We start from the raw sequence: 13,148 nt of genomic DNA on the forward strand, positions 1-13,148 counted from the left end.
ATCTTCAGACCTACCAACTTAAGAAACCGAATTTCCTCAAAAACCTGAAGGGAAGAGAAAATATCTCAATTTCCCAGAAAGGAACACAGTGCAGATGATTCTAGTCTGATGGGACCTGTGTTGCCCTTCTGACTAGTAAGCCATGAGGTAACAGATCTGTGCTGTTCTAAGCTGCTGTGTGTGTGGGCATTTCTTACAGCAGCGGAGAACCAGCAGCGGGCATTTCCAGCGCCATCAGGGAGCCCTTCCAGGACAGGCCGGCCTGCCCGATGCCGCCCTCAAGTCCTTCTGTAGGGGGAGCAGGGGATTCCTGATTTGCGGGCATAACCTGACTGCCAAAGGCCTCAGAACAGTGAGCCAGCTGAGCTTCAAATCCAAGAGAAGACGCTGGTATCCCCGCCGCTGCAGGACAAAGCACAAGAACACTCTACAGAGAACCTTGCGCGGTGACCGACATGTCTTCTCTCTCTGCTCTGCAACACTGTAACCACTCGTCTCACAAGGCCACTGGGGATCTGAACCGGGACCAGAGGGCGAAGGGCCTGAGCTTGTTATCTCACGTGGTGCTGTTTCGTTTATACCTCTTCTACGTCCGTGTGTGGCCGGGGGCTCCAGGCTTGGACAGAGCCGCTCTGAGAGCCGGGCGGCGTGGGAAACCCTCCTCCCACCTCAGCTCTGAGAGGCGTCGCGCTGCCGCCAGTCAGAGCCACGGGGAGCGAGGGGCGGGAAAGACGGAAAGGGCCCCGGCTCTCAGAGACGCCTCATGCTGCTCACCGCTGCCGCCCATCAGAGCCACCAGGAGCGAGGGGCGGGAAAGACGGGAATGGCCTCGCTCTCAGAGGCCTAGTCCTGCTCACCGCTGCCGCCAGTCAGAGCCACCGGGAGCCACGTGGGGGGGGGGGGGGGGGGGCGAGAGGCGGGAAAGATGGAAAGGGCCTCTCTCAGAGACGCCTCACGCTGCTCATCGCTGCCGCCTGTCAGAGCCACCGGGAACCACGTGGGGGCGAGGGGCGGGAAAGACGGGAATGGCCTCGGCTCTGAGAGAGGCCTCGCGCTGCCGCCTGTCAGAGCCACCGGGAGCCGCGTGGGGGCGATGGGCGGGAAACACTGAAAGGGCCCCCGCGGCAAAGGACGCTTTCTCACTGAGGGCAGGCCTCTGTCACCAAGGGCTCAACTCCGAGCATTCAGAATGAGGTTTAGGAAAACCTCTCTGCGGCCGGCCTCAAAGAGGAGATGTTCACAGAAGCCGCCTTCAGGGTGGGACTCAGGACAACACAAGAAAATGGAGGCAGGACCCGGAAAGGAGAAACGGTTCTCACGAAGCTCCTCCTCAAGGCATCACAGACTTTCCCAACACCAGAGCAGCATAGGCAGCTGGCAAACAAAGCATAAGGAAAGCGAACAGACTCACCTTTGTCAAACACAGAAGATAAAACCCCAGACGGCTCTGTCTCAGCACCTCCAGACAGCTGACCAGTCGAACCGGAGCTAACTCCCTGCTCCCCCTTCCCCGAGACCCTCCTCATTCACGGTCTGAAAACTACGGTCAACCTCACACCCAGGGCCCGGAAGTGGTGGGCCCATGGGCTCTAACTTTATACCTGAAACATGGCCCTAGTCTTTACCTCTCCCCATAAATAAAGCAGCTGGCATTGAACAAAACAATTTTTCTTCAGTAACAAAAGGAACAGTTAAAAAAAAAAAAAACCTGCATAAAATACAAAATACATAGCAATATAAGTTTTTATAATCTTCAGTTGCTGTTCGTTTATTCACTAAGTTGTATCTGACTCTTTGGGACCCCATACACTGTAGCCCACCAGGCTCCTCTGTCCATGGGATTCTCCAGGCAAGAATACTGGAGTGGGTTGCCATTTCCTCATCCAGGGGATCTTCCGGACCCAGGGATCAAACCCATGCCTCCTGCATTGGCAGGCAGATTCTTTACCACTGAGCCACCAAGGAAGCTCAAAATCTTTCAGTTCAGTTCTGGTTCAGTCGCTCAGCTGTGTCCAATTCTTTGTGACCCCATGAACCGCAGCACACCAGGCCTCCCTGTCCATCACCACCTCCAAGAGTTTACCCAAACTCATGTCCATTGAGTCGGTGATGCCATCCAACAATCTCATCCTCTGTCGTCCCCTTCTCCTCCCACCTTCAATCTTGCCCAGCATCAGGGTCTTTTTCAAATGAGTCAGCTCTTCGTATTGGGTAGCCAAAGAATTGGAATTTCAATTTCAACATCAGTTCTTCCAATGAATATTCAGGACTGACTTCCCTTAGGATGGACTGGTTGGATCGCCTTGCAGTCCAAGGGACTCTCAAGAGTCTTCTCTTGAGAGTTCAAAAGCATCACAGTTCAAAAGCATCAATTCTTCAGTGCTTAGCCTTCTTTATGGTCCAACTTTCACATCCATACATGACTCCTGGAAAAATCAGACTTGACGGACCTTTGTTGACAAAGTAATGTCTCTGCTTTTTAATATGCTGTCTAGGTTGGTCATAACATTCCTTCCAAGGAGCAAGTGTCTTTTAATTTCATGGCTGCAGTCCTATCTGCAGTGATTTTGGAGCCCAAAAAAATAGTCTCTCACTGTTTCCACTGCTTCCCCATCTATTTGCCATGAAGTGATGGGATAAGATGTCATGATCTTAGTTTTCTGAATGCTGAGCTTTAAGCCAGCTTCTTCTCTCTCCTCTTTCATCAAGAGGCTCTTTAGTCTTTAGTTCTTCTTCACTTTCTGCCATGAGTGTGGTGTCATCTGCATATCTGAGATTATTGATATTTCTCACAGCAATCTAATGTTCCCCTCAGTAATGTACTCTATTTTCTATATAAAAAAAAAGAAAACCTTTTTCTTACAACTATAAGTGGAGTATAGTCTATTAAAATTTTGAATTACTATGTTGTATTACCATAATCTAATATTGTCAACTATATCTTAATTAAAAAAAAACATTTTCTTAAGCCACTTTATTTTTATAGTTAGTCTTCTTTACAGGGTATTTTTGATCCCACCACCCAAAAAATTTTCATCACTACTGTCCTGGGAACATGTATATGTTAGGTAGTTAGAATAGGGAAAAGGAGTCCAAAATGGCGGTGGTTAAAAGACAAGGAAGGGAAAAACCCGTGAAAATAGAACAGAGGAAGGTCAAAGGAAGGTCCGAGGACCAGAGTGAGGACTTCAGGTAGAACAAACAGCACTCCTGGCTAAGCCAATTTGCATAGGGCAGGCCCAGGGGAGGGAAAAACATATAAAAAGAGGAGCCAAAGCCCTCTCTCGCTCTCCGCACTCTCTCTCTCTCTCTTCCCCATTTGCTAGCACGCTCTTTCTCTTTCCCCACGCCCCCCGCTCCCCGCCGGTCCCCGAGTGCTGGTGTGCTCCTCCACTCTCTTCTCTTCATGTCTTTGGGTTGGCATGCCCTCACACTTCAAGGATGAATTCTCCTGCTATCTTCTAAATAAAATAGAGCTGTAACACTGATTTGTCTAAGAGCTATAACACAGTTTGTCCAAGACCCGAGAGCTGTGACGCGCAGAGGGCTTTAATGTTCGTTACTCCAAATCTTTGTTGTTACAAGACAGAACCAAGGAGCATACTCGCCTGACATATAGAATCAAGTAGCCTCTGTGAGTTGCTTGCTGAGCTCATATCCTGACAGTAGCCTCTTGTCTGTACCTCAGCAAAATCAGATACATGAAATAGAACCACAGGGCTGCTAAAAACTATTTTGAAGGATGAATTTTCCTGTAACCATGTGCGTGTGTGAACTGTTAAATATGGTCACATATGACACATATACAGCGTCACTTTATTTTCCCAATTATCCTGCATCATTGTCACTAGGAAGATGCAAAATCATAAAAAATTCTATCCAGTCACATAAATACCTCCTCAGTTCAGTTCAGTTGCTCAGTCATGTCTGACTCTTTGCGACCCCATGAATCGCAGCATGCCAGGCCTCCGTGTCACCAACTCCCGGAGTTTACTCAAACTCATGCCCATCGAGTCAGTGATGCCATCCAGCCATCTCATCCTCTGTCCTCCCCTTCTCCTCCTGCCCCCAATCCCTCTGAGCATCAGGGTCTTTTCCAATGAGTCAACTCTTCGCATGAGGTGGCCAAAGTATTGGAGTTTCAGCTTCAGCATCAGTCCTTCCAATGAACATCCAGGACTTATCTCCTTTAGGATGGACTGGTTGGATCTCCTTGCAGTCCAAGGGACTCTCAAGAGTCTTCTCCAACACCACAGTTCAAAAGCATCAATTTTTCGGCACTCAGCTTTCTTCACTGTCCAACTCTCACATCCATACATGACCACTGGAAAATCCACAGCCTTGACTAAACAGACCTTTGTTGGCAAAGTAATGTCTCTACTTTTTAATATGCTATCCAGGTTGGTCATAACTTTCCTTCCAAGGAGTAAGCGTCTTTTAATTTCACGGCTGCAATCACCAAATCACAGTGATTTGGGAGCCCAAAAAAATAAAGTCTGACGCTGTTTCCACTGTTTCCCCATCTATTTCCCATGAAGTGATGGGACCAGATGCCATGATCTTAGTTTTCTGAATGTTGAGCTTTAAGCCAACTTTTTCACTCTCCTCTTTCACTTTCATCAAGAGGCTTTTGAGTTCCTCTTCACTTTCTGCCATAAGGGTGGTGTCATCAGCATATCTCAGGTTATTGATATTTCTCCTGGCAATCTTGATTCCAGCTTGTGCTTCTTCCAGCCCAGCATTTCTCATGATGTACTCTGCATATAAGTTAAATAAGCAGGGTGACAATATACAGCCTTGATGTACTCCTTTTCCTATTTGGAACCAGTCTGTTGTTCCATGTCTAGTTCTAACTGTTGCTTCCTGACCTGCATACAGGTTTCTCAAGAGGCAGGTCAGCTGGTCTGGTATGTCCATCTCTTTCAGAATTTTCCACAGTTTATTGTGATCTACACAGTCAAAGGCTTTGGCATAGTCAATAAAGCAGAAATAGATGTTTTTCTGGAACTCTCTTGCTTTTTCGATGATCCAGCAGATGTTGGCAATTTGATCTCTGGTTCCTCTGCCTTTTCTAAAACCAGCTTGAACATCTGGAAGTTCACGGTTCACTTACTATTGAAGCCTGGCTTGGAGAATTTTGAGCATTACTTTACTAGCGTGTGAGATGAGTGCAACTGTGTGGTAGTTTGAGCATTCTTTGGCATTGCCTTTCTTTGGGATTGGAATGAAAACTGACCTTTTCCAGTCTTGTGGCCACTGCTGAGTTTTCCAGATTTGCTGGCATATTGAGTGCAGCACTTTCACAGCATCACTTTCAGGATTTGAAATAGCTCAACTGGAATCCCATCACCTCCACTAGCTTTGTTCGTAGTGATGCTTTCTAAGGCCCACTTGATTTCACATTCCAGGATGTCTAGCTCTAGGTGAGTGATCACACCATCGTGATTATCTGAGTCTGAAGATCTTTTTTGTACCTCCTACACACACATATTCTGGGGTCTAGCACAGCTTCTCACACAAAGTTGTTATGTGAATTATAACTTTATCTCTTAGCTTCCCTCATGGTAAAATTTCCCATCACAACTCTGTGAATGTACTTGATACAACTGAAGAGTACACTTAATAATGGCTTAAAAGGTAAATTTTTCTCATGTACATTTTACCACAGTAGAAAAATGACTTCCTCCACCAGCACACGGTGAGAGGATACAATCAAGTTCTGTAATAAAGAAAGCTTGACTTGTTCCAGTTGGGTCCCCTTAAATTAGGGAAGGTAACTGAGGTTTGAATAACTTATTAAAGTGCTGATAACAGGGAGAGATGATAGCAAACCTATTTCTCAGACTTAGGAATATCCAAAGATATCATCTAGAAAGAATAGAACAGAAAGAAGTCACAATTCCAGAAACTATCTACATGTGATAAAACTCTAATTCTAGTTGATTGACTCCTAAGCTTTTGGAAATCCTGCCTCCAGGCCCATTCCTCAGGGCAGGGTGGGTCAGATGGTGACACTTGGGGCTGACACTGCCCTGGGTTTATTGTCCATAAGTGAAGCATTTTTTCTCTTTCAGTGGAGCACAAACTCAAACATGAAGAGAAAGGTTTACTTTGGTTCTCCCATGCCAGCTCTCTAGTGAGATCTTGAAGAGCATTTTGCCCTCAGATTCAATTAAGGCCCATTTTTTCATGAGCTGACAGTCGCTGACATTGCTCATGAAGCCTTCCCTGTGACCATATTGGCCAGTTCAACCTGAAAAATGACAGCATCCAAAGCAGCTCCAGGAGGCTAAGCCATGGTAACCGGCAACATTATAAGACACATCCGGAGCACCTCTACGGGCTGTGGCGTTTTTATTCAGAACGCCACAAACAGCTCTGTCAAATTCATCATACTCCTTGCCTTGCTATGGGAATTTCATAATAGTGCCCTCCAGTGTTTCATAAAAAGCTACCCAACATAATCCTTCAAAGTCTGAAACAAATAATTACATTTAGAAAACTGACATTTTAATTAAACTGACTTTTCTTACAAATTCACTGGTAGTCTTGGGTTACACAAATCACAGAGGATTTGAATAAGCGAAGCCATACAACCAAGATCTTTGACGGGCTTTGTTCCCATTTTTAAACAGTTTAGTAAGGTATTTGAAAAAAAACCCAAGTCAGAATGTAGACTGTAGGTAAATCAACTTTCAGTTTAATACCGCTTTTATTGAGAAAAAAAATATTATTTATAGCCAATTCAGGTTAAAGGCTAAATTAGTCAGTGACTGTATGGCTGTGTATGTACTTAAGAACAAAATGAGACATTAAAATGTTACCTAGGAAACACAGACTTGGAGGATTATAAAAAGACCTCAAATGGCTTCCAAATTTTCTTAAGACTCTGGAAAAGTAGAAACTGAAACCAAATCCTCAGTTGTGCAGGTTGACTACAGCGGGTGAAGCAAGGGGCGAGGACTCACGGCGCCCTCGGCACAGGCGGGGGCTGGGGGGTCCCACTGGTTCAGACTAGCGAGGATAATTTACGTGAAGCCAGCTGGAGGTGATAACTTTTGCAAAGGATAAAAACTTCTGTATAGTTAACCATGTTCAAATGTCAACTAGTCCCTAAATTACTTCCTGCCAGCCCTGCAGATGTTGGCGTCACCAGGACTGGGTTTCAGAGCAATCAGTTGCAATCTTCAGGGAGCAACGTCAAGGTGAAGACAGGCCGCTGGTGCTGTGGATCGGCAACACACACTCATCTGCCCGTCACCGGTCAGACTGCCAAGACGGGGACCGCAGGGGGGCCCAAAGGCTCGGGGGAGAGAGAGGGGCCCCTGTAAGAAAACTGGGGCGAGCCGCCTATTGGAACCACGAGGGAGACAAAGGAGAAAGGGAGGGAGGCGTGGTGTGCGCATGGCAGACTACAACTAAGGGTAAGGACACCGAGAGTGCTGGGAGCAGGCAGGGGCAAAGGAAGGTTTCCAGCTCTCGACGGGTTCCACACCTAGAGGAGAACTTGGCTGTCCAAGGGGGGGGATGAGGGGCATCTGTCCTGCTCACCAACTAGGTCGAACCTCAGTTTGGTTGGTTACAGCTGACACTCGAGAGCAGAAATAGTAATAAAAGCTAAATAAGTCACACTGAGGACATCAGGGAAATCCTTCCCAGTGCCTCACAGAACTGAGACCCTCAACCTGTAACTGAAAGCTTTTCATTGCCCGAGAGCCCGGCAGAGACTAACAATTTCCAATCCTAACCACGAAAAGGAGACTTCCAAGGCCCAGGACGCTTATCGCATCCGCAGGAGCTACCACGGGAACCCTCTGGCTCCTTCTTACCACTTCCAACCACTGCCTTCTTCATCACACTGGTCTGCGGTCTCTCTGCTTTGTTTCTAAGCCCAAGGCTGGCGGGGTCTCCTGCCCTTCTCCTGCTGGATCTGCCATCTCTCACCGTTCTATTCGCGCTCTGTCTTGCTTTCCAGGACATTTTTACTCACTGCTCCTCCTTAGAGCCGTCCCTTCCAACTCCTGGCCACATTACCAGTCACATAAATATTGCTTAAATAACTATGATCATATCTCCCACCTTCTCTGAAACTTTCAGGAAACAGAAACTATTTCAACTGTAGACAAGAATTCCAGAGCGTACATATCAAAGCCCTTCACTCTCCATCCCTACCATTCCCTGATAGGCTAAGTTAAAATAGCTCAAATCTCTTTCTCCAAGTTTCAAGAAGTTATTCTCATTGTGCTCAGAGAGCTGGACTCATTATTTAAAACTGAACTCACTTCCTGATTACTTCAGAAAGAAGAAAAATTAGTGAGTCTCAGAAATATAATATACCTACTTTAACACAAATTACTAACTAGGCAGTCCCCAACAGAACTATGCCCTTTAGACAGAAATCAACTGCCAACAGCTGCCAAGGGAGCAGGGGAACGAGCTTTCCTTCCTGCTACAGCTACTGGGAGTGCCCTTGGTCCACTCCATCTACCCCACCTTCCCTCACCCTTCCCTAGCTCCTCTCCTACCAGCCCCCCTGGGCTGTGCTAGTCAGGACCAATCTCTCGTGGCAAACATCTGACATCTGATCTTAATGCTTGAGCCAATCCAAATCTGCATCCCTGCTATAGCAGTGATGGTTCACTCTCCTTCATTCATTCACACTTAGTGAATTCACACTTTAGCGAGCAAGTGGCTCCAACCTTGGTGCTCGTTAGGATCATATGGGAAAACTTTTAAAAGATACTAATAACCATCACTACTTCTGAAAAAGATACCCAGCTGATCCATTCTGAACAGGGAACCACTTCCCTAGTGCAGAGCAAGTCATATTTAAATCCAGTTACTGAAAGGGTATTTCCTGGTGGTTCAGTGGATAAACAGTCTGCCTGCAATGCAGGAGAGCTGTTTTCAATCCCTGGATTGAGAAGATCCCCTGGAGAAGGAAATGGCAACCCACTCCAGTATTCTGGCCTGGAGAATTCCATGGATGGAGGAGCCTGGTGGGCTACACAACTGAGTGACTAACACTTGCACTTTCACTTTCACTTAAAGTGTAAAAATAATTTATAAAGCTCAGCCTCTTTAATCACTCAAAAAAGAACATTAATTAAAAATATTATTCATATAGTCAGTATCTATTAGGCACCTACTGTATACCAGAAAACATTCCAGCTGCTAAAAATACAGCAGTGAACAAAACAGACAAAAATCCCTGTACACAGCATGCTTATATTATTAGTTGGAAGGGGATGGTGGAAACAGTAAGTAAGCAAATTATATACTGTTAAAAGGTGGTTAAGTATATACTATAGAGAAAAAAAATAAAGGCAAGGTAGATGGAGAACAGTGGAAGGGAGGAAGATGGAGTGTAATTTTAAACAAGCAGTCAAGAATGATCTCACTGAAAAGATACATAAGCAGAAGTTTGAAGGAGGTGCAGGAGCAAACAAAACCATTCTGATGTCTGGGGCAAGAGCTAGAGCAAAGGCCCTGTGATGGGAGCCAGTCTAAGATTTCAGAGCGTCGGCAAGGAGCCAGAGCTCCCGGGGCAGGGTGAGCAGAAGGAACGCTAATTGGAGGACGGCCAAACGACAGAGCGGAGACAGCAGCCTGTCCAGTGCCTTGCAGGTCAAAGTTAAGAATTTCACCTTTTGCTCTGCGGAATTTGGGGACTCGGTGGGTTTTAAGCAGGTATGTGACATGATCCAACTTACATTTTAAATGCATCGTTCTAGCCCCTGTGTGAGTCTTGGACTAGAAGCAAAGGAGCAGAGAGGCTGTAATGAATTAATGAAGTCAGGCAGTAGCAGAGACCTGGGCCACAGTGACAGCCCCCGGAGGCAGTATACAGTGACCAGATTCTGGATACATTTGAAATTAGAATCGACAGAATTTTCTGACAACTGAGTTATGGAGCATGAGAGAAAAAGTAAGAATCAGAGATGACGCCAAGGCTTTTGGTTTGAGCAACTGGAAGGTATGATTGCAATTAATTAAGATGCTTTGGGGAAGGTAGGGAGAGAGTTTAGTTTTGAAAATGCTACCTTTGAGATGCCTGAATATCCGAGGAGAGATGTCAAATAGATGTGGGGCTCATCAGCACACAGACAGTATTTATGCTTCTAAATTTAATATGCAAAAGTCTTAATTATATATCTACGTGCTAAGTTCATTAGGTTGGCTAGGTACAAGCATACTAGCCTTTCAATTTGCAGTGAGTAAAAAAAAAAAAAATTACTGATTAAACTACTGAGTGGGCATATATATCCACAGCAATAAAAAAAATAATAGATAGCAGGCTAGCATGATTCTAAAAACAAAGCATTAGAAGCATATTGTCCGCAGTCACCCAGAGCAGTCACAAGGCTGGCTACAGTTCCTCTCAAAGCACAACTCAGGCTCACAGCCCCAGCACACACCCTCTGTAAAACCTCCCAGGGTTCGGAGTTGGAAACTCTGCCCTTTGTACACCCACCGATGCGGCTCATTCTCCCACCACACACTGCTTTATAATTTAACCTAATTAAGTATGTGTTTCCCCTGCTGGAGTCAAACACAAGTTAATGCAGGTCAGGGCCCATGTCTTATGCACTTCTGAGTCAGCAGTGGCCTCACACAGAACTAGGTGCATCAAACCAAACTATCAAATGTCTATACTGTGGAATGAGCTTGAAATCAGGATCAAAACTTTCAAAATAACTTCATGGGTTCAGGTTTCCTTAAACCAGGATTCTGTTCTTGTAACTGTATCAAACGTGGGATCTGCATCTCTGAAGCTACATGTTTCTAAAAGTGATATATCTGAACATAAAGTTCACTGACATGTAAGCATTACATTAAAAAAAAAATTCTCATTCTATACAATCAAAGGTTATCTGAGAACAAGAAGCATCATCTCTTTTCATATTTGTTCTTAAAGTGAAGAACATTTAAGAAGTCTCTGTAATTTGACAGAGTTTTGATATGTATGGCAGGAATTTTGAGTAGTTCACCCAAAATTCTAATCACTGCTGCAGAGACGTGCGTTTGTTAATTGCATCCCTGCTTCTCCAAACAGACTCAAAAGGGATCGCTCCTCCTCTTCCAGTCTGGCAGGCGGCACACTCTCTAATTGACTTTTTCTCTGGGACTCTTCTTTCCACCAAATCCCTTTCTTTCCTCCATAGATTTCTAGAGCTCGTAACAAACCCAAACAGCACTTGAAGTTAGCAGCACTAAGAACTCCTGTCAAGTTTTTTCAGTCTGCAGGTGCTAGGAAACAGAATTTCTCCTCAATTAAGAAATAAAATATTCATACTGCTTCACTTAAATAAGAAAAAAAAAGCAAAGCTTAAATAAATTAAGGGTAAATTAAATCAAACAGGAAACAAGCAAGGGGAGATTGCTTCATCTGATGGACTGGTTGTGCACTTCTCTTTCATTTTCTCATACCAAGTTCACAGATTTTTTTTTTTTAAAAGAAGACAATTCATGGGATTTTGAACCCATTTCAATCGCTTGCAACCATGTATCATACTACTTCAATCTGCCAAAAGTTTTGGAAATATATTCCAAATAAAAGTTTTACAATCTTATTTTTAAAAGTAGTAATCGAAATGTCATTAGCCCAGGACAAAAGTTTATCATATCTATGCCAAGTGACCTTACATTGACTTCCTGATATTAAAGCCAAAGAGTCAAATTATTCCATTCTTTATTTTTAAATGTGTGTGAAACTGTAAAACAAAGAAATGACAATAACAATTTTTAATTAAAAAAAAATACTCTAGCATATATTGCCATTTTCTGGCATCCAAAAAAAAATCTTACAGAAATGGTATACCTACTCTCTAAAATGAAATATCTTTTATTTCTTTCTTTCTGACTTAGGATATGTTACTGATTTCTTTCTTCCTGGTTCAGAATATTCATCGTCACATGGAAAATCTCTTAGGTGTACACTCTCATCTCTGAGCCTCAGAATAAAGTCAAAGTTCGGGGTGAAAAGTGCCCAAAACTTAATTTCAGGCATTAGTTCTTCTCACCCATGACCAAGTACTATTCAGAGAGCGTGAGCCCAAAGTCCTGGTACCGGGACACCAGCCACCGCCAGAACCACTGCTCCTTCTCCCACCTCCACAAACCAGAAACAGATTTCCTAACACGTGGAGGAAGAGCATGTAGCCCTGTCAGGAGGCACCTACAGCTCTTCTCTGGGGCTCACCCAGGGTCTAGGGCACCCTGAGCCATTCGGGGAACACAGCTAACCCAGGCATTCCTCAGCAGCCTGCAGTCCTCTCAGCCTCCAAGCCGTCTGTGTGAGGAGAAACATCCCAAAATGTGTACGTGACACCTGCCCTACCCCCTCTCCTGCCGGCTCTCCAATGATGCCTCAGATACCCCTTTCAGAGGGAAAACCAGTCTGATGTTAACAATCTAAAAATGAATCAATCAGATCACCCCTACTAAGTGAGAAAGAAAAATATCAGGATGCATGTAGGAAAAAATACTATTTCTTCCACAATCTTCTTTTCTGGCATTGTACTTGGATTTCATTATTCATGGTATCATCTAACTGCCAAAATCACCTATAATAATAAAAAAATAAACACTCTCTAAGGAAAATCTTAGAAAACTCAAACTTTCTAAAGAGCATGTAAGGATTCACACTCAAAATCCAAGTCAGGAACTCTACAAACATTGACTCAGGTCCCATTTGTTTCACTTAGCTTTACCTTTGTCCTAAAAAAAAAGTTATAAGAAGCAACAGCATTTGGTTTACATGTATTTAAATTTGGAATTGACAAATCACACTCACTGTTAAAAGCCAGAAGTGAATGATCTAAAATTCTAGGTTAATGACTACGCTATAGGCAGTATAGTGAAGGTGAAAGTCACTCAGTTGCATCCAACTCTTTGTGACCCCATGAGCTATACAGTCCATGGAATTCTCCAGGCCAGAATCCTGGAGTCGGGAGCCTTTCCCTTCTCCAGGGGATCTTCCCAGCCCAGGTCTCCCATATGGCAGGTGGATTCTTTACCAGCTGAGCCACAAGGGAAGCCCAGCATATCAGTCAACAATAAGAAATGGCACTCAGAAAGAAGGCCTTTTCAAGGTTTTCCTTGATATTAGATCACACAGAGCATGAAATTATTAGATAATGCAAATT

At 44.5% G+C, this 13,148-nt stretch overlaps 1 protein-coding gene across 1 annotated transcript in view; it reads right to left on the reverse strand.

Annotated features, from left to right (window-relative positions):
- Positions 1 to 13,148, reverse strand: part of FBXL17 (F-box and leucine rich repeat protein 17) — a 498,904-nt gene that overhangs the window by 332,975 nt on the left and 152,781 nt on the right. The gene's annotated exons all lie outside the window — the stretch shown is intronic.

The sequence above is a fragment of the Cervus elaphus genome, chromosome 9, assembly GCF_910594005.1.
Source record: "Cervus elaphus chromosome 9, mCerEla1.1, whole genome shotgun sequence".
Lineage (NCBI taxonomy): Eukaryota > Metazoa > Chordata > Mammalia > Artiodactyla > Cervidae > Cervus > Cervus elaphus.